Source organism: Canis lupus, chromosome 5 (assembly GCF_048164855.1).
Source record: "Canis lupus baileyi chromosome 5, mCanLup2.hap1, whole genome shotgun sequence".
NCBI lineage: Eukaryota > Metazoa > Chordata > Mammalia > Carnivora > Canidae > Canis > Canis lupus.
The window spans coordinates 65,568,182-65,594,241 of record NC_132842.1 but is presented as its reverse complement, the minus strand read 5'-3'; the positions used below and the strand labels follow the sequence as shown (position 1 = coordinate 65,594,241).

Here is a 26,060-nt window from a genome sequence, read left to right as displayed (position 1 = left end):
AGCAGCAGTTGAGGGGCACAGAGCTGTCTGTTAGCCCAAAGGTAATGTTGGTCTGTGTTCCGGACTTAAATGTGTCTTGTCCTCTGTGAGTTTGAACAGTGCGGGAGTTCCCAGAGCCTAGAGACTCAGGGGCGAGTGATACAGCTGGGGTGGGGCCCTGCTAGGCTAGAGAGGCCAACCACCGGCCTGGGGAGCTCTCTGGGCCAGCCCACCCATGGGGACTGGTCGCTTCCAGGATCTCCCATTGATCTGCTTGGCATCTTAGAGCATCTCTGCTGCAAAGGCCTGCAGAGAACTTCAAGCTTTGTCGTTGTGCAGGTGGCAAACACTGGGGCCTAGCAAGGAAGAGGGGGCCTTGGGGCAAGCTGGAGACTTGAACCCAGGTCTGACCCCAGCCAGACCCCAGCACCCCTTCTTAGCAGTGTGTGGCACTCTTGGGTCCCTCTTCACCCTGGATCCCCATGGCCTGCTGGGAAGACCACTCCCCAATAGGCTCAGAGCTGGTTGCCCTTAGCTGGCACATAAACAGCCTCCAGAGGCCCTCCCTGGCCTGAGGTGGGGACCCAGCACCCAAGGGGGCCACTTCAGAGGCCTTGTGGGGGGTCCCCAGGGTGGACTCTCTTCAGTGGAGCCTTTCCTGGTCGCGCTGGATGATGCCCCTGATATTACATGTAATCTAGAACTATGGGAAGAGGGATTTGAGTTGAGGACTGGGCAGTCCCTGTACCCATCCTAGAACAAGGTGGAAAGGTGCCTCCTAGGCCACCCAATGGCTCCCCCCACACCATCAGGGACTGCCACTGTCCTGGGGGCCCAAGGACTAGAACTTAGAGCATAAAGAGGATGGGTGAGGTGTGTGTGTGTGTGTGTATGTGTAGGGATCTAGGCTGTGTCTGGGGACAAGAAGCCTCCACTGAGGGCTGTGGCCACCCAGGTCCTGTGCAGAGACTCCCCCACCCCAGCAGCACCCCTCGCCCAGCCCCAGTACTGCGGTCCAGGACTTACTTCTCAGGGCTGCCTCTGCAGCCAGCCAGATGAGCAGTGGGGGGAGCAGTGCCTCCCCGTCTGATAATTCTGGGGACAGACACGGGATTAGGAGTCAGATGCCTAAATTCTAGTCCTTTCTCCATGTGCTGGGGAGAGAGGAGGGCATTTTTGACTGGCTGCATATGTCCTGTGCACATACATACCACACACAGACACACACAGACACACAGACACACACACACACACACACACACACACACACGTTTCCATTAACATACAGAGAAACTTCTGTCTGGCCTGGGTGTGCGGTGTTTGTAGAAAGAGGGATCCAGGGAAGAGGGGATGAGGAGCTGCAAAGTGTCTGCCCTTCTGGGCTCTCCTGAACTCTGGGTTTCATGGGGAGCTAGAAGTTGGAGGTGCAAGCTGGTGAGGCCCACAGACTCAGGGTGACCCCAGGCTGAGGAGACAGGGCTCCCCACCTCCCCACTGTGGGCCTCCTTGGCTACCTTCTCGTGATTGGCAGTTCCAGGGGCTCTGTGGGCAGGTGGGAGCCAGAGGGCATGGGCAGGGCCGCACGGCGCGTGGCTGATGCACCCACACATCTTGTGGGGGCCGCTGTGCCGCCACAGGAAGGAACTCCGTGTGAGCTATCCCGGTGTCAGGAAAGGAGCCAAGAAGCAGTAGCTGCTCACTAAATGCTTCACTGACAGCCTCGGGGCCTGGGCCGGGGAGGCTTGACTAGAGCCCAGGAATGTCCTGAGGACGCTGTGGACTGCTGTCCCCGTGGGAGGGGTGACCGTGCTTCCCCTTCGTAGGGGTGGCATCATGGTGGTGTGGCAGACGGGGACACTGCTCGCGACGGGCTGTGAGGAACGGGGATCGGGGATCCGGCCCAGGGCAAGGAGCAGGGTTTGCTCGCGGGCCCCAGCTGTGAGCTCCCTCGGGAGCCGTCCTAGCTCTCCAGTCCACTCCCACCATTCTGGGTGGCCCCTGGCTGGTGACTGAGCCGGGGGTGCTACGACACCCAGGTCACCCCCACAGTATTCTCTGGAGCTCCCTGCAGGGCCAGTGGAGCTTCCGTCAGGAGGGACTGTGGCCTGAGGCCTCCCGGGTCCTGCTTCCCTGCCCCACCTCTCCTTCCACCGCCTGTGCTCCTCACGAAGCTTTATTGGATAAGTTTTGTTGAAATGCAGTCTGCATACCTGCAACTCATCCATTTGAAGTGTGCAATTCAGTGGTTCCTAGTATATTCACCGAGTTGTGCGACGGTCACTACGGTTAATTTTAGGACATTTTCGTTGCCCTGAAAAGAAAGCCCATACTGGGGAACAGTCACGACCCTCATTTCCTCCTAGCCTTCCAGGCCCTGGAAGCCACGAATGTTCTTTGTCTCTATAGGTTGCCTATTCTGGGCATTTTGTGGCTTCTTTCACTTCACATTTTGAGGTTCATCTGTGTCACAGCCTGTAGGAGCCCTTTATCCCTTTTTCTGGCCGAGTAATATTCCATCATAAGGCTCTACTCCACTCTCTTTATCCATTTGCCAGTCCATGGACATTTGTGTCATTCTGCTTTTTTTTTTTTTTTCCAGTTGTGAAGAACATGGCCATGACACTCATGTACAGTTTTATTTCTCAAGGAGTAGGATTACTGGCTGGTATGGTAACTCTTGACCTTTTGAGAACCTCCCCAGGCTGTGTTCCGTCCAAAGCATCTTCTTTCCTCTGACTTCTGCACGTGCTCGCCGACACTTGTCCCTGTATGTCTTTTTCATCCTGGCCAACTTCCTGGGTGACAAGTGCTGTCTCACTGTGGTGCCGATTTGCGTTTCCCTAAAGGCTAATGATGTTGAGCATCTTTTCGTGGACTTCTTGGTGGGAATAAAGATTCTGTGTTTCTAACTTCGCCTCAGCCCTGCTTGCCAGAGGGCCCAGCTTGCAACAGGGGGAGGGACGTATCGGGTGGAGGGTGGAAGAGGAGCCGAAGTCCCTCTCTTCCTCTGTTCCTCTCTCTGTTTCTTTGCCTGTCATCACTCCCTTCTCTTTGCCCACAGTTTCTGGAACACACTGGGTATGCCCGGACTGTTTGCAATTCTTTCTTTTCAATTAGAAGCACAAAAATGTCAGCTGGACACCACCCCATGGCAACTACCCCATAACAAGTTACGTTTTTTTTCCGTGGAGCATTCCAGAGACCGCCCAGCTCAGCTGGACCTGCAAGCCCTCAGTCACCGAGGGGCAGAGCTGGGCTTGACCCATGGTCATCTTCTGGCTCTCAGATTCTGCATTATCACCATCCTTGCTCTTCCATTTCGGGTTTCTCCTTTCCTCTGTGCCAGTCTTTTCTCTCCAGCCAAGGGGTGCGAGCTCAGAAGGGGCAGGGACGATGTCCCTCTCTTGTCCCTTCCTCATTGCCAGCACGGGGCTGGAAGTTGGCAGAGACTCACTGCTGACAAGAGGCTTTGTGGTGAGTGGGAGCTGGGGATCAAGTCTGATGGCCCGGGAGGTGTAGGAGGCTGGGGTCCCCTCCGGCTTGTTCACCCAGTGCCCAGGATAGTGACAGTGGGTGGCAGGCTGTGGTGTAATTAAGAATATATCTGGTCTTTGTCCGAGGTTCTTGACACAGAGCTCCTAAAACCCTTTTATTTCCTGAGGGACAGGAGTGTCTTTTCTTAATGAGCCCATTCGAGCACACCTAGTTTTTGCCCAGGTGACCCAGGGTGGGGCCCCAGGAGGCTTCAGGATGGGGTCTGGTCACCAGAAAGACCAGCAATTAGAGGTGGGAACTCTCAGCCCTACCCCAGTCCTCTCCAGGGGTGGGGGTTGGAGGCTGGGTTGTTAGAACTCTTGAACTAAGACAATCAGAGGGCTTTGGGACTGGGGGACACACTGAGCTGTTGGGAGGGGGGGCGCACCCCGGGTGGGGGGGTGGAAGCTCTGTGCCTGCCTCAACTCCTACACCTTCCCCTGTGCATCTCTTGCATTTGGCCGTTCCTGAGTTGTGTCCTTTAAAAATAAACCAGAGATCACGGGGTGCCTGGGTGGCACAGTTGGTTGACTGCCGACTCCTGGTTTTGGCTCAGGTGGTGAGATCGAGCCCTGAATCAGGCTCAGCGCTCAGCTCAGAGTCTGCTTGAGATTCTCTCTCCCTCCTGCTTGTGTTCTCTCTCTTTCTCTACAATAAATAAATCTTAAGTAAAACAAACCAGTGAGGGATCCCTGGATGGCGCAGCGGTTTGGCGCCTGCCTTTGGCCCAGGGCGCGATCCTGGAGACCCGGGATCGAATCCCACATCGGGCTCCCTGCATGGAGCCTGCTTCTCCCTCTGCCTGTGTCTCTGCCTCTCTCTCTCTCTGTGTGACTATCATAAATAAATAAAATCTTTAAAAAAAAAAAAAAACAACAGTGATCCTAAGTAAAGCCCTTTCCTGAGTTCTATGAATTCTAGAACCTGCGGAGGAGGTGGTGGGAATTGCTGAATTTTGGTGGCTGGGGCAGAAGTGTGGGTCACTGGGGGACCCCACCTGTGGCTGGCATCTGAAGTGAGGACGGTCTTGTGGGACTGAGCCCTTAGCCCACGGAGTCTGCTGCTAACTCCAGGTAGTTAGTGTCAAAATCATAGGGAATCGTTGGACACCCAGCTGGTGGCAGAGAATTGGTGTTGGAAAAAAACACACACAAGCCCTCAGTGAAAGTTTGTTGAATAGACAAGGAATAATAGCTCACATAATTTAAGCACTATATCCTGTGTCCTTTGCTGAATGCTTTCCACTCACTCATTCAAGAAAACACTTTTGAGTAAGTAGTCCATGCCATGTGCTCAGCTTGGCATTTGGGGACAGCTGTGAATAATTAAGTCAATTTAACAAATACATTTTTAGCAACTAGCACACACCACACACTGTGCTGGGTACTGGGACTACAGCTTTGGGGCAATTCAAGTCTATACGGCACCTACCTACTGAGTCCCTACTATGTGTCAGGCACTACTCCAAGCCCGAAAGATACGGCAGTGACCAGACGGTCTGAATTCCTACCCTGTGTGTATTTTGCAGAGGCCCTAGGCGGTAAGGCCTCTGACTTCGTTCATTTTACACTTGAGGAAATTGAGGCTCAGAGAGGTTAATTGTCTCTCAAAAGGTCACACAGCCGGGGTGGTGAGGCTAGACCCAAGCCCTGGCCCATCAGACCTCAAGCTTGAGTTCTTACTCAAGGTGTAGACTGAATGTTAATATTGGGGTGGGGAGTCCTGGGTCCCACCTTGCTCAGTACTTCGGGGCTCCTACATCCTCCGTGCATGCCTCCCTCTTCTGGGCCCCCTGGCCCTGCTCCCTCCTCTCTGATACACAAAATTCCGACCGCGGCTGGCGGTGTTCCTGAGAGACACCCCCAAGTGCTGTAATGTGTTTTTGTGCACAAAACCTCGTGTTCAGCAAATTGCTGTGACCAAGACCCTATCCAGTTACCTGCCGCATCAGAGGTATGTTCTGTGGCGGTGCCAAGCAAAGCAGAGAATAATACCTCTAAGAATTTTAACCATTAGATAGAAAAAGTGCAGCCTTGGCCAACTCTGGCGGGCGCTGCCGCACAGGAACCAGATACAAAGCAAACAAGAAGGGCCTGTCCCGCGTGTGGGCCGAGGCCTTTCCTGGAGGGTCGGCTGCCCTGGTGCCACCGTCACAGTCACATTGTCAGAGTCATCGGGTTGCTGGCTGGCTGGAGGCAGGTGGCGCTGGGGTTTCCAGGCCCTGCGATGGCCCCGCCCCGCCAATTCCATCCGTTGCCTTGGTGACTTGTGGGCTTTGAGGAAGCGACAACCTTGCCGAGCCTCACTGGGGAAGGTAATACCCCTGTCACTTGGGAGGACCAAAATGAGTTAATATAAGCAAAGAGAATGGAGTGTGACCACCCGTGGGCTCTGTGGCTGTCACCACGAGTCAGACAGCCAGCTCCCGATTCTCTGGGAGCACCTGCTAAGGCCTTGCCCGGTACATCCCAGTGAGTAGGGCAGATGAGGTCCCTGCCCTTATGAAACTTACAGTCCAGCGGGGGGCTGGGTGGCATTATCACACATGACATTTGAACTAGGTTTATGACAGAAGGTTTTCCCTAGGTGGGAAAGTCAGAGAAATCACGCTGGCGGATTCTGGGGGTGCCTGAGCTGAGACCTGAGCAATGAGGAAGTCATGAGGGTGGAGGAGGGAGGGACATGCTTTCTAGGTAGAGGGAACAGCACTTGCAAAGGCCTAGTGGCAGGAGGAAGACTGATGACCCCAAGGACCTGAGATAAGGCTGATGAGGCTGGAATGCAGAGTGACAAGGAACTGGAAGATGGGGCTGGGGAAATGGGTAGGGACCAGGTCTTGCAGCACTTTGTAGGCCCAGTGGAAGGTAAGAGCAATGGGAAGCATTACAGTGTTTGAGTCAGGTGGTGACTGGATGGGATGGGCATGGTAATAAAGCTCACTTGGCTGCAGTGTGGAACATGGGGCACAGGGCACTGGGAGGGGAGGCCAGAAGGCTAGCGAGGGGGTCTTCACAGTAGTCCAGATGAGACAGGGTGGTGGCTTGGATTAGGATGGTGGCAATGGGTGGAAGGAGGTGACAGTGTTGTGAGGTCTTGTTGCTGTGGTGGGCGAGGTAGGCTGGTGGGACTGCCTCGAAAAGTAACATTGCCATCCGGAGTTCCTATGGATGGGACAGAGAACCAGCTGGGGTTGTTCAAGCCATACTTAGTTCCCTGCAAATCTTTGCCCCGAAAAACCACCGAAGACCAAGAAATCTCTGAGCTGGACACAGCTCTTCCTGTGTGCACACCTCCCAGAGTCTCTCCAGATGCCCAGGCGGGGTCATGTCAAGTCTCCTGAGGATAGATCTGCTGCTGTTCCCACCCAGGCACTGCAGGGACCGGGGGTGGTGGTGGTAGTGATCTGACCCTGTCTCCTCCACACTTATGGCCAGCCTCTCCCGGCCAGAAGCTAGTCTTGGCATCTGGTGGTTTTGTGCAGTGGTTTTAGACCTGGTTTCGAAGTCGGACAGACCTAGGTTTGGAGCCAGGTTCCACCAGTTACCAGGAGCTGTGGCCTCATGGGACAAGTTACCTCTCCATATCTGTTTCCTCATCTGTGGAATGAAGGGAGCACCTAACTCGTAGGTTGTGGTGAGGATTTAGAGGAGTTATCCACATAGAGTGGATATCCACTTATCCACTTATCCATAGAGTGGATCCCAGATAGCTTTAGAGGAGCTATCCACATAGCAGGGGCTCAGCTCAGTAAATATGAGGTCTTATTATTATTACTAGCTGTAAAATGGGAACAATGATCGCAAGGCTATTGAGAAGACTGTGCCTACTGCTGTGCCTGGCGCGTGGTCAGTGCTCCCAAGGTCAATGTTATTGACCCTTGCAACAGTGCTAAGTCAGAAATAGCTTCCGCCTCTGCCACTGGATTCTGGATACTCATACCATAGGATGAGAGGGAGCCATTGAAAAGGATGCTATAGGGAGCATCTGGGTGGCTCAGTGGGTTGAGTGTCTGCCTTTGGGTCAGATCATCTTCTCTGGGTCCTGGGGTGGTTGGATTCCCTGCTCAGTGGGGAATTTGCTTCTCTCTCTCACTCTGCCCCTCCACCATGCTCAAACTCTCTCTCAAATAAAGAAATAAAATCTTTAAAAAAAAATAAAAGGATGCTATAGGAGAATGAGGTGGGAACTTGGTTATCCTATAATGTTAAGGATCAGGTTCAAAAATTGCTGTGGCCTGAACATATCCCTATAAAAGTTAAATGTTGAAATCCTAGCCCCTAAAGGTGATGGGGGTTAGAAGGCGGGGCCTTTGGGAGATGCTTGAGTCATGAGGGTGGAGCCTCCACGAATGGGATTAGTGCCCTTATAAAAGGGACCTTAGACAGATCCTGTGCCTATTTCACTATGTGAGGACTGGCCATGGGAGGAGGTGCTGGCCATGAACCAGGAAGCAAGCCCTCGTTGAATGACAACCATGCCGGCTCCTTGACCTTGACTTCCCAGCTTCCAGAGCTGTGAACATCACGTTTCTGTTGTTTATAAGCTAGCCTGGTTTTGTAAGTGGTATTTCGTTATAGCAGCTCAAGTAGACTAAGGCAAAACTGTTCAGGTGGCAGATGGGATAGTGGTGATTTTTATTTGTTGTTTAGTTTTGTCATCATTAAAAAAAAATTTCAATTATGAACACGTGTTTATTTTAGAGCCTGAAACACTATTATAATAGGATGTTTACAAAGAGTTTTCAATGACAAGAGAACATACTTGTAATCCAATGTGAAATTTAAAAAAGAAATTAGATCACAAAATTGTTTGTAGTGTTGGCTCATCTATACAAAGTGAAGTCCCCGGAAGGAAATAAATCTGCCATGACATCATTGTTTGGTATCTTGGAGTGAGGGTGTAGTCATTTTATTTTTAAAGATTTTATTTATCTATTTGAAAGAGAGCCTGAGTAGCGGAGAGGGAGAAGCAGACTCCCCACGGAGCAGGAAAGCCCAACGTGGGGCTCGATCCCAGAACTCCAAGATCATGACCTGAGCTGACAGCAAATGCTTAATCCACTGAGCCACCCAGGTGCCCTGGATGTGGTGATTTGAAAACAAGGCCTTGAATCCTTTGACCTTCTTCCCACTGAGAATCGGAACCTATGGCTTGTCTCTCCCTTGAATCTGGGTGGGCTTATGACTGCTGTGGCCACTAGAACATGGTGGAAGCCACATTACATAACATCCTTCCTTCCTTCCTTCCTTCCTTCCTTCCTTCCTTCCTTCCTTCCTTCCTTCCTTCCTTTCAAGTAGTCTCTATACCCAGTGCAGGGCTTGAACTCACTACCTTGAGATCAAGAGTTTCATGCTCTACAACTGAGCCAGCCAGGCACCCCTTCACTTTGTAACCTCTAAGGCCGGATCATAAAAGCCCATGGAGCGGGGCACCTGGGTGGCTCAGTTCGTTATACATCTGACTCTTGATTCCAGCTCAGGTCATGATCTCGGGGTCCTGGGATGCAGCCCTGCATTGGCTTCCCGCTGAGCAGGGAGTCTGCTTGTCTTCTCCCTCTGCCCATTCCCCTGCTTGCTCTCTGTCTCTCTCTAAAATAAATAAATAAACCTTAAAAAAAAAAAAACAAAAAAAAACCACCAAACAGGCCATGGAGCTTCCTTCACTTGCCAGAATGTCCTCTCTTGGTTCCCCAAGCCTTTAGGTAAGAAGCCTAACTCCTCTGAGGCCACCACATTGTGGAGAAGCCTAAGCCACATGAAGAGGCCATGAGCAGGCGCTTAGGTCACCAGTCTCAGTTGACTCATCCTGGCCCAGGAGCCAGATATGTGAATGAAGAAGCTTCTAGATGATTCCAGTCCCTAGGTGTTTGAGTCTTCCTAGCTGAGGCTTCCCATATCATGCAGCAGAGACAAGCCATCCCTGCTGTGCCCTGTTCAGAGTCTGGGAGCATGCCTTATGTGGCCACCTTCTACCAGTAAATTTGGGGTGGTCTGTTATACAGTGATAGGTAATCAGGACAGGGGGAATATGGGAAATTTTCATCCTTTTAACTCAACTTTTCTGGAACACTGATGTTTTTTATTGTGAGCATTGTGAGCAGATGTTTTTATTATTAAGGAACTATAAGGAAGTTTTTGTTGAGTGAATAAAGAGAGCACAGAAAGAAAGGAAACAGAATGAATTAAAGGCAAGGGAAGAGAGAGGTAGGGAGAGAGGAGGCAGGGGGATTGTTTTTTTGGGAAGGCCCTGACTCCATCCCTCGCAGGAATCATGGAGCTCATGAAAACGTCCCATGGGCGTTTCTTCTAAGGCCCGTTCCCTTGAACTTTTCTGCCCTTGGACCATGACTGAAGGGCACAGCAGTAAATGGCTCTGAGTCAGAGAGCTTGGCTATGGGCTGTGTGTCTTTGTGCAACTCACTCAGCCTCTCTGAGCAGCAGTTCCTCACCTGCTACTCGGTGTATTCTTGGACACAGCTGGAATGTGGAAGAAGCAGGATTCAAATCCAGGACTGGCTGACACCTGCCAGGGCAGCTCTCTTCCTTCATGAAGAGGTCCAGGTAAAGGTGTGAGAGACAGTCGGGAGGAGAAAGCTGCTGCCAGCCAGCTGCCCCTGGGACCCCTCTGTGCAGGCAGGGGCCAGGGTGCTAGGCACAGAGCAGGGAGGCTGGGGGCCCAGGCAGAGGCCAGGACTGCTCCAGTCCCTTCAGGAAGCTAAGTGATCCCTCCCATAAACCTTTCACCCCTGTGTGCTTTGAATGGAGCCATTCAGAGGAGGAAACCTGACCTGCCGATGTTTTATGCATGGTCCGGCTGTGCCAGCAGCAGCAGGCCTCCTGGGAGGTATTATTTTTAGCCAAAGCATATGAGTGAGCTGGGGGCTTGAAAGAAGCAGGCTGGTCACCCACCTGTCCAGCCCCCTCACCCAAGGACCCCTTCCCTTGCTGGGTGGCCAGAGGCAATGTTAACACAATCTGTGCCCAGAACCGGGGGCGGGGGGGGGGGGCGCTGGCTCGAGCCGGGCAGCCGCTGAGGGTGTGGGAGGCTCATCGTTCCAGGCTGTCTGTTGTGTAGCCAAATAAAGCAGCTGGCCACCTCTGACACCTGTGTGGCCACCTCCCATGGGGAGCTCCCCCCCTCCCCTTCCAGGTATTGGCTCTGAGTAAGGCTGAACCCAGGGGAGGGGGGCGAGCACGTGTCTGAGACTCCGTGTGAGGATGTAACCTTTGCAGCCTTTTCAAATTCCTCTGCTGCTGCAAAACATCATCTGGCTGCTGGGGGTGCCAGCTTTCATCACTCCCAGCCTCTTCTGGGGCAGTGTCCCCAGCAGGTAGGGTGTCCGTCACAGGGTAGATTGGCAGCAGATCCTGGGTAATTAACATCTTTTTCGGTCAGGTGTCCACCAGCTTCTCTACCCCTCCTGCCTTGCTTCCAACTGAGTTTCAGCGTCAGGGTGGCTATGTTTATGGAGTGCCTAGTCTGTGCTCAGTGCTTTTTGGTCCATTTCTTCTTCTTCTTTCTTTTCTTTTTAGTTATTTATTTGAGAGGGAGAGATTGAGAGCAAGCAGGAGCAGAAAAGGGTCAGAGGCAGAAGGAGAAGCAGATTGCCCACCGAGCACAGAGCCCTACACGGGGCTCGATCCCAGGACCCTGGGATCATGACCTGAGCTGAAGGCAGACGCTTAACTGAGTGAGCCACCCAGGTGCCCCAAGCCCATCACTTAATCTGCACAACCTTTGGGGGCAGGAACTGCTGGGCTTTATTTTGATGGAGAAACAGGGAGTTAGGGCAGAGCCAGGACCTAGACCCTGTCTGAACGGAGTATTTTCTGTATGCATGGAGGCCTGACTTGGTGACTTCTTCGGGTTAAGAGCCAAAACCCACAGCTCAGGGGTGTTTTCTCTTTTCCCTTTTTCTCCTCTTGCTGAATCATTAGAAACAACAACATGTGGACGTGGAAGGAACAGTGGAGATCACCTCTTTCAAGCTGTTCATTTCTCAGATGGAGAAACTGAGGCTGAGAGAGAGGCATTCTCAAGATCACTTGGTTGCCCAAGGGCAGTTCCCAGTGTGCAGACCTCATTCCATGGCTCCTTCTGTTCCAGCCCAAGATCTTCTAGTATCTCATCTTCCTGGGCTTCTGTCTGCCTGTCAATAGGACCAGTCATTCCAACTGAACACACATGCTATCATGGACGTGAAGGTGCTTGACGGACAGATGGCTGATTCCCCAATGCCAGCCCTCCGAGCACCCCTGTCCCCTATTTGTCAGGCTGGTTGCAGGCCAGCTTGTAACCCCTCAGGTAGGCATCCACCTGAGGGGTGAGGACAGGGCTAAGAGAGATTGCTAGATTGGTCGCTGCATTAATAATGCTAAATGACCAAGGTCCTCACCAGCCAGAAATCTCCCCAGGGCTTTTTATTTTTAAAAATATTTTATTTATTTATTTATTTATGAGAGACACACAGAGACAGGCAGAGACATAGGCAGAGGGAGAAGCAGGCTCCCTGCAAGAAATCTGATGCAGGACTCGATCCCAGGACCCCGGGATCACAACCTGAGCTGAAGGCAGATGCTCAACCACTGAGCCACCCAGGTGCCCCACCTCAGGTCTTTCAGTGAGAGAGAATTCAATAGAAGGCATTGACTAGATAAGACAGGTCAGAGCAAGATAAGATGTCCAGGAGCTTTGCAGAAGCCAGAAGCTGCTACCACCCAGGGCTGGGGGCAGAGAGATGAGCTGGCCTTGCCAGAGCCCCGGGGGCTGGGGCAGGGGCTAGAATCTAGTTGGGGGCTATCTGGTGGGAGCAGGACCATAGACCTGATGAGGTTTTTGTGGGAGACACCACAGGAAGCAGAGATGCAGGGGAGAAGGGAGAAATCCCTGGGCTTTTCCCTCCTCGCACTCTCTGCTGTGCCTCCAGTTGGCCAAACTGACCCAGAAGCCAAGGGAAAAGCCAGGCTGGCAAAGGAGTCTGGGAAATGTAGTTCCAGGGATATGGGGCCCGAACAGGAGGAGAGGGAGGACAGGATCTGCGATCAGCAGGTAGTGAGTGGCCCAAGCTCCGAGGGCCCTAAGGCTGTAACCACGGCCACTGGTTAAGCGCTCGCCAGCTGTTCTAGTGCAGCAACTGCTTCTCCCCCCGCGGTAACACTTCTACCGATGAGGAAGCTGAGGCCCAAAGCGATGAAGTCAGGAGGTGGGAAGAACTGGCTTCAATGCTGGCCTCATGCTGGGACCCTGCCCTCCTCCTGCCAGACACCCCCAGCGCTGGCCTCCACCTGCTTGGGAGCATGCGCTCTGGGCTCGGTGGCCCCTCTCTCAGTAGCGGCTGGTTGTTACTGTTGTTACCGCGGTCTTACAGCCCATCTTACAGCCCAGGACATGCAGACAGGTTACAAGAACCCCCGGGGGGGTCACCCAGCTCGTCCGTGGCCGTGCTGGGGGTTCAGACCCTCGGCTTCTGGCTTCAGAGCACACGCCCTTCAGAGCGCAAGGACCCCTGCCCCTGTCCAAGGTGCTCCCTGAAATCCCACTCTTGGGATCCCCGGGGCCCTCTAGCTCATTAACTCTGCCCTGTGGCCGGCCTGGCGTGGCTCAGGCATGACCCGCACGCCCAATTAGAGGAATTCAAAACGTCGTTTATTTATCAATGACTTAAGCTTATTTGATCATGAAGGATGGAGCCCAAACTGTTCTCCGAAGCCACTGTCGTCCCTCAGCTGTGCCAAATCCGCCTTTGATCTGCTAATCCTGAGTTTATAAGGTTAGGAGATAAGTGGGCGGAACGAAATTCTTTTCTCTTTTGGTCCGTCTAAGCGGCCTGAAACCCCCAAACATCATAGACCTCCTGGGCCCCAGCCTCCTCCCCGGGGATAACTCAGATGGTGTGTGAAGGGGGAGCTCGTGTCCGGGTGCACACAAGCTATTTGGGGCGGCAGGCACTCTGCACTGGGTCTGCCTGCTTCCTCCTCCTCCTCCTCCTCCTCCCCTTCTTTTCTTCTGCTCCTCCTCCTGCACTGCCCTCCTCACACTGACCTGGGGCTCGGAAAACCCAGGAAGCCAATCTGGCCAGTGACCTCATCAAACTGCCGGGACCTGCTCCCTCTTGCCCTCTCTTTCATTTTATACACAGATCTGCCCTTCCATCTGGAGCCCTCCTGCCTGGTACTGACCCTGGGAGGCAGCAGAGATCCTATCCCTAGGAGAGGGATAAGACTTCAGGCCAAGTAAGCTCAAGTCAGATTTATGGTGCCCTTGCAGGAGAAAGCCCCCAGGGAGTGTTTATAACTCAGTGCAATGAAAAGCATGAGAGATTTGTAGTCAGACAGTTGTGATGTAAATCCCAGCTCAGGCCAGTTATGTGACCTTTGGGCAACCAGTTAACCTCTCTGAGCCTCCGTTTCTTTATTCATAAAATGGAGGATAATGATGGTAGCCACCATCCTTAATTGACTTCTCCCTGGAGAATCAAATGAAGACACCTGCATCTTGGTGCAGAATAAGTGCTTCATAAAGGGCACTGGTGGTGATCACTTTTGTGGTCCTCTGTAGGAACTCGTACAGCCTGCACCTGTGCAGTACCTCCCACTCACCCATCTGGTGGTGGGTCTGTGGCTGCTGTCCGCCCCCACAGACCTGGAGACAAGTGGTGCGGCCCTGGCCACGATGCTGAGGCCAGTGGTGGGGGAGACGTCCCAGGAAGCAGGACGGAGATAACATGGCCAGTGCTTCGAGGAAGATGGGGACAGTGGGCAGGTGCTCTGGTGAGCAGCTATAGCTGTGACTCTGAGGGCCACGGGAGAGAGGTTGGCAGGTCGGAAGGGGCCACTTCGAGATGGACAGGGGAAGAAGTTTCGTGGGTCCTCAAGAGACTTGGAAGGCAGTCGTCCTGACCTATTTTATGCCCTTTTGATGTAGAGAGGTTTCAAAGGCAAGGACTGATCCTAGACCGGGGGAAGGGATAGGCTGAGGCAGACCAGCCTGCTTCTCTTCCCCCGGGGAGCGAGAGAAGCAGGGCCACTGCTTTGGGAATCTGGAGGCTGTATTCTCACCCTACTTCCCACCAGCTCTGAGTCGTGAGCTAAGGCCCTTCATGGGGAAGACATCACGTGGCTTCTTGCCTGCCTCTCCGTTTTTAAACTGTAACCTGGGAGCTCCCTGCAGCTGAGGCTCTTCCTTATTTACCTTTGAGTGACCCACCCATCAGCGGAGGGCACGCCATTTATAACATGTACATGAACTAGGTCAGACCCTATGCTCACATCTTGCAGTGGGGGTGGGTGGGCTACCAGGCTCTCCTGAGATTTCTGGAAATTCTAGGTGCCAGCAGTTCCACGGTCACTGCTGGTGCTCACCCCCTGCCCCCCACCTCCCCTCCCACTTCATCTCTCCCCCATGACTGTGTCCTTGTCCCTGGACCAGTCCCAGAGCGCACCCAAACTCATTCCCCTACATCCCCCACAAACGCCACTCACACCAGTCCCTCCTTGCCACAGCAGACTTTGCCGGTTGGCGGTTTCAGGAGGGTGAAGGTTACATTATAGACACGGACCAGTTCAAATCCATGTTAGTCATCCTTACCTGGAAAAGCCCCTTAGCCCTGGCCCCTAAAGAAGTCTTTCACTCAATACCTCTCTTTGTGAGCTCCTGCCATGCCAGCCCTACTATTTTTCTCCAGCTTACCCTTCATCCCTGCTAAGCTCCTATGCAGAGTGATTCAGTTTATTGCTGTTTTGTGAGCATGCACTTCAAGGCTTTACCTCCACACACAAAGTGCCCCAGCAAGATGTTTTTCTAAACAAATATTTCCCTTTAAATGGGACTTTGGAACTAACTGTGAAATAGCTCCCTCCTCCTCAATTAGCTTGCATGCCAGTGCGTCCCCTCTCTGGGTCTGTCTTTCCCTCCTTTGTCCATGGGGATCACCATCTCCACTTTTCCATCTCACAGCCCTGCTGTTCGGGTTCAAGACAGAATAGCACACAAGGAAACAAAAGGACCACACGAATGTTCGAATCCTCCTTGGAATAAATATTCCCTGGTAATAAAAACGGTGCTATAAAACTTTGGAAGAACTTTGGTCTTTTTGGTTTGGATCCCCAAGTAGGAAGTTTTTGACCTTGCTGACAAAATAGCTCTTTGCTCTCCCCACTGCTGAGATTTGCCAAATGCTGGAAGGATGGCATGGCCACTCTGAGGTTCCCTGTTAGAGAGGAGAAAATATGTCCATCTCCTCTTATTTGGTCCCTCTGTGGGGAGAGGGTCTGTTTTATTCTCTCTCTCTCTCTTTTTTACCATTTGCAAATCTTCCTCTTGGCTTCCCTCACAGCTTGATAAGTGATTGGTTCTTGCTTTCAACATCAATAGCAAGGCATATATTTTTTTACTTATGCGCGATTCTGTGTCTAAGTTCTCGGGCATTCAGAGAAAACAATATAGTTCTCCTGCAGGAGGTAGACTGTGTAAATATATATTAGTTTGGGGAGAAGGAATGAGGAATGATAAAATATTCAGAAAGCAGTCTGTTCTTGAGGGATGTTATTCTGCACAGCCAGGGAGCAGATTAATGACACCGTTTGTGAGGAAGGGAGACCAGCCCCATAAAATATGTATTAGTGGGGATGGTGGTGGGATGAGCGGGGCTGTTTGGGGTTGGATGTACAGGTCCCAGCCTCAGAATCTGGTGCCTACCCTTGGTCTCCCTCATCAGAGCTCCCAACAGCTGGCTCCAGGGCCTTGGAGGGCAAAAGCTCCAATATGGGTGGGTGCTGACCATACCTAGGTGGCCATGGGGGACAGGATGGGATTGTTTGGTAGAAGTACTAGGTGAAGAGTTGGGATGCTTGGTCCTACCACTAATCTGCTGTGTGGCCTTAGGCAAGTCACTTAATGTCTCTGAGTTTTTGTTTCTTCTACTATAAAGACAGAAGATTCTTAATAAGGCTTCAGTAGCAGGAGGATGGGTGGAGGTTTTACTGGAAAGGAAGCAAGATGGCAAAGTCCTACTTGCTAGGCCTCACCAGCAGGAGTGCATTGTACATGGCATGAAGAAATTCTATGATAAGCCAGTTGAGGGTGTGGGGAGGATGGTAAGACCTCTAAAGACCCCACCTGAGTAACAAGGGATGGCCCTCAAATTGCCTTCTGAAGTGGACAGTGCTGGGGTGCCTGGGTGGCTCAGTCAGTTGAGCGTCTGCCTTTGGCTCAGGTCAAGGGTCATGGGATTGAGCCCAGTGTTGGGCTCCCTGCTCAGTGGGTGGGGGAGGGGGGCCGCTCCTCTTGCTCCCTCTGCCCCTCCCTTGCTTTCTCTCTTATGCTCACTCTCTTGTGCATGCTCTCTCTCTTAACTAAATAAATAAAACTTTTCAACAAATATAAAGTGGACAGTGCTGTTAAGGTTAGGGTTTTGTTGGGCTGAATAGGAGTGCAAGTTTGGGGCCAGAGCTGAATTACTTGGAGGAATGGCAGAGAGGGGGAGGCTGAGGGTGGCTAACACTGTTTGGCCTGTCTGCTAAGTCAAGAGTAGATAAATATTTACACTCTGTCGGCCTGCCTGAGGGGCCTGGGTGTGTTGGACCAGGGCTGATCCTTTGGGTTCCTTCTACCTCAGATACCGCAGGTTCCTTTGTCCCGTTTCTACCCACCCCCAAATCAGGTCCTTCCCCAAGCTGAACTCTGCTGGATTTTGCTTTAATTACAAAGGGTGACCTCTTGTTACTCCCTGGGATTTCACGTAGCAATAGTAAAAAGCTTGTACAACCCATCGCATGTGCTAGGAATTGTGCTACAGGTATCATCTCATTTCACCCCTAGAATAACCCTAATCAGGTAAATACTATTATTGTCCCATTTTATAAATGAGGAGGCTGAAGCTCAGAGAAGTCAAGGAACTAGTCCAAGGTAACACAGCAGCAGGTCTGATCCAGAGGCCAAAGCTGCAACCACTGCGCTAATTGCCTATGGGTCTATCTCCTCTGTTACGCTGAAGCTTCTCGGGGGAAGATTCTGGTTCCACAGGCCCTGTGAGGTAGAGCCCAGACTTGGCTGCAGGGCGCTTGTCAGACCCCACTAATTGATTGATTTCCTCCCACTAGGCCTTCCCAGCCTCTCTTTGGCAGAGTTCTTGTCAAATCACCAGGTCTAGGTGAATCCTGTGGGACATCAGCTTAGGGGCATGGAGGCTCCGATGTCTCGGATTTAGAGGACACTCCCAGTGTGTTTGTCAGCAAGGACTCACTTACGGCTGGCTGTCCTCTGAGCACCCCATGCTGCCTTATCTGTGGTTTCCAGCAGCACGTGGACAAACCTGGAGACTAGCTTGTGAACCTCTGGATCATTGATGGAGCTTCTAGCTCAGAGCCCAGGAGTTCAATCCAGCCCCCATGGGACAGGGGAGGAACCGCTCAGACTTTAACTGAGTCAGAACAAGTGGCCACCTACGAGACAAAAGGTGCCACAGATAACTGGGGGTAAATATTTATTTGCATGTAATTGAAATGCATTCCTACCTGCACCATCTAAACAATCTACCAGGTATAAGAAAGAAGGCAAACAACCCAATAGAAAGTATAGGATAGGGACAGGCAATTTCCAGGAGAGGTGACTTATAGGGCTGATGAAGCAGGGCAAGATACAAAATACTTATGTGTGGGCACCTGAACAGGTGCAGCCTGGCTGGGTCCCAGTGTGCAGTCAAGGTATCTGAAGACACTCCACCTGCTTGTGATCCAGGGAATGCATGGCATGGGACCAATGTGGTAGAGCTCTGACAGGCCCTCCCTGGCCCTCTGCTCAGACCCAGCCTCCATCCCAGGGTCCCTCCCACCCCAGATTCCTCAGGGAATATTCAGCTCACCAGGTTATGTTTTTCTCAGGAGCCAAGGCTGAAAGGTGTGAGTTGGTCTTCAGGTTCTGAGAATACATTCCCTGCAGATTCTCTAAAATGGGACCCTTCCTTCTTACTCAAGATCAGATCCCTATTCTGGGAGTTGGCCATGGGAAGTGACAGTAAACCGGAAGATCAGTCCCCTGCCATCTTAATCTGATTTGGTACAGTCATCAGAGCAGGGATGGACGAGACATGCCATCTGACATCATCCGGGATCTTCAGCAGGACAGGAGTTTCCTCCCAGATCTCCTTCTCCCCTGCAGTGACCTTCGAAGGGGGATGGATCCCTCTGTCTTGTGTTGTTAGAAGAGGCCCAGAGCACTTAGAGAGTGCCATGTGCTTCTGGCTTCTCGAGCAGCTGGAGGAGGGCCTGGGAGAAGGGCTCATTTTAGCACTCAAAGGTGGATGAGGCTGGATATCTTGTCCTGTTGAGCAGACGGGAGAGGGCCCTGCCCTCCACTTTGTGAGGATCTTGGAAGTATGACGAAGCTGCCACCTGCGTGGAACACTTCCCCTGGATACTGCTTTAGGTGGTGCTGACAGTCATGAGCTGCGTGAACTTGTAGAGGCACAAGGCTCTGGCCTTCGCCCCATAGATGTAACAGGTACATCCCTTGCCTCTTCCAAATCCCCCCACATTGCACCTGTTCAGGCTGATGCTATGGCTCCCTACTGCACCCTCTATGGCTCTTTCTGGATGCTTTCTCTGGCTGCTGAGACTTTGCAGTAGAAGTACAGGGAAGTTGGTAGCCCTGGGATCACATTGCAACCAGAGACTGACAGCTTTCTCACCCCCCTGGTGGGACACCTGAGGCATGCTCTATGCAGTCCCTGGTAGGAGTGAGCCTGGGCTGCCCACAGGTGACCTGCTCACGAATGCCCCCTGACCAGCTTCTGTGCCTCCCATCCCCATTCCCCTCAGGTGCTTCCTAGGACCACCCTCTCAATGAACTCTCTGCTTCAAAACCTGGTTTCAGGGTCTGCTTCTGGGAAGCCCCACTTAAGACAATAGCTGTAGCAGAATTAAAAAAAATATATGGGTTGAGGATGTAATCCACAGAAGCTGTTCACAAACGTTCTCAAAGTAAGAGAGCCTCACCCTGGGACACTAGTGAATCCAGCCAACCTCTCCTGGGCACATAGCTCTTTTTTTTTTTTTCTTAATAGAAAAAATGTGGTTTCCCCTGTTGATAAACCACTTGTAATTTTCACACCATAAAACATAGACTTGTGGCTTGAGTTTCACAGTTTACTAGATAGTTCTCCATGCCTCTGACAGTTCTGATGTGTTTTTCTCCATGCCTCTGACAGTTCTGATGTATTTTCCTGTTATATCTATATATCAGGAAGGGGAGGCATATATAGCTTCCCCCTAAAGCTGTATTTGCTCATTCTCTCTCCCCCAGTCCATATCAAGCTGTCCCCAGAGGGAGCCCCTGTCACCTCTTCCAGTCCTAAGTCCAAAGGAGGATCATCTGTGGAGAATGACTATCAGGTTGGGCCAGCACGAGGTGACTAAGGGTCAGGGGTGATGAAGGGGATTCAGAGATCTTTCCCAGATCGACTGTTGGCAAGTCTAAGACTTCACATGTGAATTGTCTGGTGGCACACAACTGAGTGGAGAATCTCACGGGAAAGAGGTAGGACAAAACTTGAGATGGTTCATGGGCATCCAGAATGGGAGGAGAGGAGCAGGCCATGGCTACATTTGACCCCTGGGCCTCTAGAAGGTATGGGGTAGATGTGCAGGGTGCTGGGCTGGAGAGTGAGAGGTCACTGCCCAGAGGGCTAAGTCCTATGACTTTCTGTAAGATGAACAGGCAGGGGAATTGGGAAGGTCCCAGAGTTCCCTCTGATAGGGGCTGAGCTTACCTCCACCAATCAAGCATCCATGGCCATATCGGACTCCTGTGATGAGGAATGGGTTTAGTAGGGTGTCACCTGTGGGATACCTCCTGGCAATGTCTCTTGTGATAATGGCAGAACCATGTGATACTGTGTAAGTTGGTTTCCTGTAGCTTATCTGGAAGATGATCCCAGGAAACACCAGCAAAGGGGCAGGACAGGGATATGGTGGGCAGGGGGAGGGGGCAGCAATGTGACAAAGGGAAGGGCATGCTCTCAAGCAAGTTAGGACCCCGGGGACGAATGGGACTTACCCTGCTGGGAGCCCTATGAGCCAGTGTAGAACATGCACTTCTGGTGATCCCATTTCCCGCGCGAGAGGGAGCCGGGGTATTTACACACCACCTCCCCTCTGACACAGATCCAGAGCTGCTCTGGGGCACTGTGGATTTCTCAGCACTGCTGGCCTGTGGCTGGAGAAGACCTGTGGGACTCTGGCCATCAGAGAAAACCTTCAGGCAGGGCAGCATGGATGCTAACAGCGGGAAAGACCTAGAGGTTATGGGCTGGGCAGCAACAACCTCTACTACATGCTGGCCCCAAACCTCGCCATTGCTTAAACAGAGCCAGCCCCAAGCTTCAAGGTCCTGATCACTCTGCCAGGCTCACTCTCATCCCACAGCCCCTGTTCACAGTGGTCCTTTATCATTTCTGCTCTCACACATCACTGTTCTTCTCCATCCTCCCACTTCTCCTGCACCATCAGCTGCAACCCCTCCTCCTTCAGCCAGCGCCTCAGCTCTTAGCACCCCAGAGGCCTCCGGGAACCCTGACCGTCTGCAGCACTCACTTGGTCCCAACTCAGGCGGGTCAGGCGGGTGTTTTCTTTCCCGGCTTGGGTTGGTTGGTATGGCTTGTTTCCTCAAAGAGATAGCACCCTTGTGTCTACTACAGCTCTGAGTCACAGTGGCCAGAACAGCATCAGACGCATAGTATGTGCTCAGTAAGTGCGTATTGTTTTTGCTGATGACATGGGGATGATGGTGGTGAAGACGATGGGGCCACCAATGAGCTGCTCACAGGTCTCACTCTGTAGCTAACTTGCTCTGTTTCTTCTGACAGGTCATGTCATCTCTCTGATTACATTCTCCTGTAACAGACTCTTTCTTGCTAGTTGTTTTAAATGGTTCCCTTTCCTCCTGGGAGCTCAGTGAACCCACCCATGCACCTCTGCAACCTTGGCGGTTTGGATTAGCTGTGGGACTGAGCAATGAAATATGGCAAAAGTGACGCTCCCACCTCTGGGCTTGTGCTGTAAACCGTCCCAGGCGTGACCCTTCACTGCCTTCCTCCATCTTCCACTTCGGTGGCATCACCGAAGAAGAGCTGCCCAGGAGTCCCCCACTCACGGACACCGCCATGGGGCTACTGTGTGGGTAGGAAAGTGTTACTGTGGCAAGTCACTGACGTTTAAGGACAATTGCTTCAGTCTAACTCTAATGTGGAAATGTTTTAAAAATGAGAATAGTATCAATATCAATGGGCTGTCGCCAACATGAATACTATAGCCTGCTTAGAAGATGCTATACTAGTTTCCTAGGGCTGTCATCACAAAGGACCACAGGCTGGGCGGCTTAAGCAACAGAAATGTCTTTCTTAGTTCTAGAGGCCGGAAGTCTGAGATCAAGGTGTGGGCAGGGTTGGCTTCCTCTGAGGCTTCTCTTCTTGGCTTGTAGATATCTGCCTTCTCCCCATGTGTCTTCACCTCGTCTCCCCCCTGAGTGTCTGTGTTCAAATTCTCCCCTCTTATAAGGACACTGTCATATGGATAAGGGCCCACCCTCATGACCTCACTTCACCTCACCTCTTTAAAGATCCTATTTCCAAACAGGGTCACCTTCTGAGGTGCTAGGGGTTAGGACTTCCAACTATGAATTTGGGGGACACAATCTGACCCATAGGAGGAGCTCAGGAAGTGTTCCTTGCTTTCCTCTCCAGGAAATTCTAAGACACTCCAGTAATTAATAATGATGTCAACAGCCCATCCAACTTGCTCTGAAATATAGTGTCTAGGAATATCGCACTGGCCCTTCATCCAAAGTCTAATTGTCTGAAAGAACTGCATCCAAGATGCTGTGATTCCATGAGATGAAACACAACAAGTGCGAGGCTGCTCGGGAAGCAAGTGTTCAAGGTAGGTTTGATGCTGGTGGTGGTGGGGTGCCAGCGAGATGGACCATGCAGCGGGCTCGCACTTGACTTCATCTGTATTTCCATAGGGCTTTAAGGACCAAGTCACAGTAATGATGTCAACCTCGAACAATTTCTTGAGCGCTTACTAAGTGTCAGCCACTTGTCTAAGCATTCCCTGCGAGTCATGTCACTGGGTTCTCTCTAAATGGGTTCTCTGGTTATTTCCATTGAAAGAGAGGCGCAGAGCTGAGGCAGCTAGCTCAAGTTCACGCAGCAAGGGAGAGGCAGGAATGGTGGGTGGGGCCAGTGGCTGTGGGTTGCCTGGAGAACGCGTTTGCTCGTTTGCTGAAAGATGCAGATGTTGCTTCTTTGATCAGGTGCCGGTCACACCAACCACCCGGGCCCCTGACATCCCCCCCCCCCCCAAATCCCCCAGCTCCATGGCTGGGGTTGGAGCCCTGCCCTCTCCTGCCTTCAGGACAAGAAAGCCCCCTCCAGCCTCCTTCAGTGTCATCCTGCAGTCTGGCCACCCTCCCTGTCACCGCGCCAGCGGCTGGGAGCTTTCATTCAAGTGGAATTGAGCCGAGGACTTTTGTAGCACTTCATTTACATGTATGCCAACAAGCTGAAATGTGCAGCAACCTTGGAACACTTTCAAAGGCAGGAATAATTCCTCTGAAATAGGTCTTCCGAAAGCTTTATCTTGTCCTTTCTTTTTTTGTTAATCTTGGAGCCCCTTAGCATGTCAAAGCAATTTTTCTAATGTCACATCTCTTAGACATTAGCATGAAAGGGCTTTAAGAGATGATTTGAAAAAGAATAAATGTTGAATGAGCATTTATTATAGAGTCGCTTATGCTACATTTACATTTTGACTCTGTTTCTGCCGTGTGGGCTGGAGAAGCAGGCTGATTTGAAAGTCAATGGTGTCTAAATAGGCGTTCGCTACAACTCTGTTTACACTCAGCTGTTTCCTCTGTGCATTAATTTACAGAAAGAGAAGATTTCATTAGGCTGATTTGTCCCGGGGAATGAGATTAAGCAGAGCGTGCGCACCTCACACGGAGGTGGGATTCCCAGCAGGAGTCGACCCCGTCGTCAAGAGGCCATGGGGCAAAGGTAAGGGAAGCCCATGCTAAGGGCTTTCTGCACACCTCTTAGTAAATTAATTAGCAGGGTCCTGTCCTTTCTTCAGGAAGCTGGCCTGGCCCAAACGGCATAGTGCAATGGTTAGAGCCCAGCCTGGGAACAGGGCACACCATGGGGTGTGACCACACGCTCTGTCACTCCCTGAGACCCAGGGCAACAGATTTGAATCTGTTTTCTCATCCAAACCACGGCCATAATCTCTGTCCACATCTCACAGGGCTGGTACGAGAGCAGAATGGTGATGGAAAGTGTCTAGTGCTGGGCCGGGCACCTGGGAAGTACTCAATCAATATTGGCTGCTTTTATCATTTTGATTGGTTTTTTTTTTGGTCTGTAGAACTTGGCCAAAGTTCCAGACAAATGACTCTGGTTTGTGGCAAGTATAGATTTTTTCCACCTTTGCGTCATTCTGTGGGTTCCAACCACAGGCAGGTTGCTGGGTGTGAGTGGGTTCTGGGGCCGATGGGTATTGCAAAGACTGTTAGACCCTTTGTGTGAATGCACGTGTGTGTGTGTGCGTGCGTGTGCATGTGTATGATTGAGAGAGAGAGGGTGAGAGAGGCAGAGAGGTCAGCTCAGTACACGGGGACGTTCCCCCAGATTTGAGCACCCAGCCCCAGCAATTCCCAGCCCTGGGTAACCTCTGTCACTCCACTTCCCTGCAAGTTTCTCTCTGCATTTGTCACTGCGCTGGACCTTATGCTCCTCGAGGGCAGGAAATGGCTCTTAGTAACTTTCGTCAAAATCAGCCCTTCAGTTAACGCACAAAGAATTCACGCTCAATCAAGTCTGTGGTACTTTTTCAAGCTTGGTTTCTCGAAGCCACCTCACTCTTAGGTGGGGGTCCAATCCGTGCCGGCTCAAAGGGCAGTGCTGGCTGCAGCAGGGGTAGGGGGTGGGGGACCAGATCCCTGTCCTCTGAGCAGGCCTTCTCCTGGCCCCAGCACTTTGGGGCACGGGAGCAAACCCTCTCCCCCAATCTGCCCCAAACTAGATCATCCCCTTCATTTCACAGGTCAAGGAAGCTGAGCTCCATTCAGAGGGGGAGGCTTCACTTACCCTGTGGTCACACAAGCTGGCTGGTTGAGTTCGGCCTAGTATCCAGGTCCAGTGAGGCTGGCCCAGCGCCCTTGGCAGCCTGCCAGGCCTCCTCTCAACCGTGTTCCACCTCCCCTGTGGGGCTGGATTCTTTCTGGAATAGTCCCTAAAGCCAGCCAGAGGCCAGGTGGCTCAGCCCGCTCTGGCTCTCATCCTGAGCCTCCTGCTACTCCATGTTCCATCTCTGAGTCCTGCCCTCCATCTGGCAGTGCCCCCAACTGCTCTCTAGGCCCCGCGGGGCTGAGACTTGGGCCCTAAATAGATTTCTCACTCCCCTGTCCCTGTTTTCTTAATTTTAAAAATTGTTTTATTATTTTTATTTTTATAAAGCAGTGACAGCTATAGTGCTTCTTGAGCATCTACTACGTGCAGGTGCTGCCCGAGACCCCATTCCTGCAAGGCAGACACTGTTGCCCAACATCTTGCAGATGAATGTGCAAGGTTATACAGCTCAGCCCCAAAGGCAGGATTTGAACCCAGGTTCAGCAGTCTGGCTCACTCTAGGACTCCCTAGTTGTCAGGTGGCCAGGCCACTTCCACACAAGTATCTCCTACATTTCCCTAATCTCTGAGCCTTCTGAGGGTGGCATCTGCCCTGCTTGATCTCGTTCCCCAGGGCCTTCTGAGCTCAAGGTTGAGAATGTCCCAAAGTCCCTCAATTCAGACTCACCGGCTTGATTTGAAGAGGTGATTATTTCCACCACCATCTCCATCTTCTGAAGGACTCGATCCCAGCCACTGCCCTGAGTGTGATCCCTACACTACACACAGAGGGCCAATGAGGAGAACCCAGGACCATAGGATGCCACTCAATGTCCCACTGAGTCTGGCAGAGCTGGAACAACCAGCTCTGTCACTAACCAGCTGTGTGATTCTGGGCAAGTAACTTAACCCCTCTGAGCTTCATTTCCTTCTTCAAATGGGGATAATAAACAAGTTGTTCCTCATCTCTGGGTCTCTGTTTCTTCTTTTATAAAACTGAGGTTGGATGGTCCATTTCTAAAGTCCCGTTTGGCTTAATGGGTCTCAGACCCCCTGGTGCTGGATTGGGATTTGCTCTTCTCTTAGCGTCTAAGAAGAGAAAACAGTCCTACCAGGGCTCCCAACCCACAAGAAAGCCCCAGCAGTCCTAGAGCAGATCTGCAACCCGGAGTGCATCCTCCTTGCTCTGTAGGAAAAGAAGGAAAGGTGCCAATCAGAAGCTGCTTAAAAATGTAATCGTAAGTTTTGGCCTAGGAGGGGAGATTGAGGTGGGGGTGGTGGAGAGGAAGGGAGAGATTGAGAGTGAGAGAGAGAGAGAGAGAGAGAGAGAGAGGGGAGAAGAAAGCCCACTTCAAGGCCAGTTCCCCTCCCCTGGCTGGAAACCTGT

At 51.9% G+C, this 26,060-nt stretch overlaps 2 long non-coding RNA genes across 6 annotated transcripts in view; both read left to right on the top strand.

Annotated features, from left to right (window-relative positions):
* The window catches only part of LOC140633926 (uncharacterized), a 29,369-nt gene extending 13,794 nt beyond the window's left edge, over positions 1–15,575 (top strand). For 2 of the 3 annotated variants that reach the window (XR_012031520.1, XR_012031521.1), the window contains 4 exons: positions 11,451–11,717; positions 13,196–13,282; positions 13,652–13,745; positions 15,469–15,575. This is a non-coding gene — a long non-coding RNA (uncharacterized lncRNA). Of the gene's footprint in view, positions 1–11,450; positions 11,818–13,195; positions 13,283–13,651; positions 13,746–15,468 lie in introns of all 3 variants that reach the window. The other variant, XR_012031522.1, reaches the window with a different exon arrangement.
* LOC140633927 (uncharacterized) overlaps positions 1–25,638 on the top strand; it is an 87,861-nt gene extending 62,223 nt beyond the window's left edge. The window contains exons 1-5 of one of the 3 annotated variants that reach the window (XR_012031524.1): positions 18,371–19,011; positions 19,813–20,046; positions 22,250–22,445; positions 23,439–23,563; positions 25,308–25,638. This is a non-coding gene — a long non-coding RNA (uncharacterized lncRNA). Of the gene's footprint in view, positions 1–18,370; positions 19,012–19,812; positions 20,047–20,574; positions 21,688–22,249; positions 22,446–23,438; positions 23,564–25,307 lie in introns of those variants that run through there. The other 2 variants (XR_012031525.1, XR_012031523.1) reach the window with 2 other exon arrangements.
* The last annotated feature ends 422 nt before the right edge of the window (positions 25,639–26,060 follow it).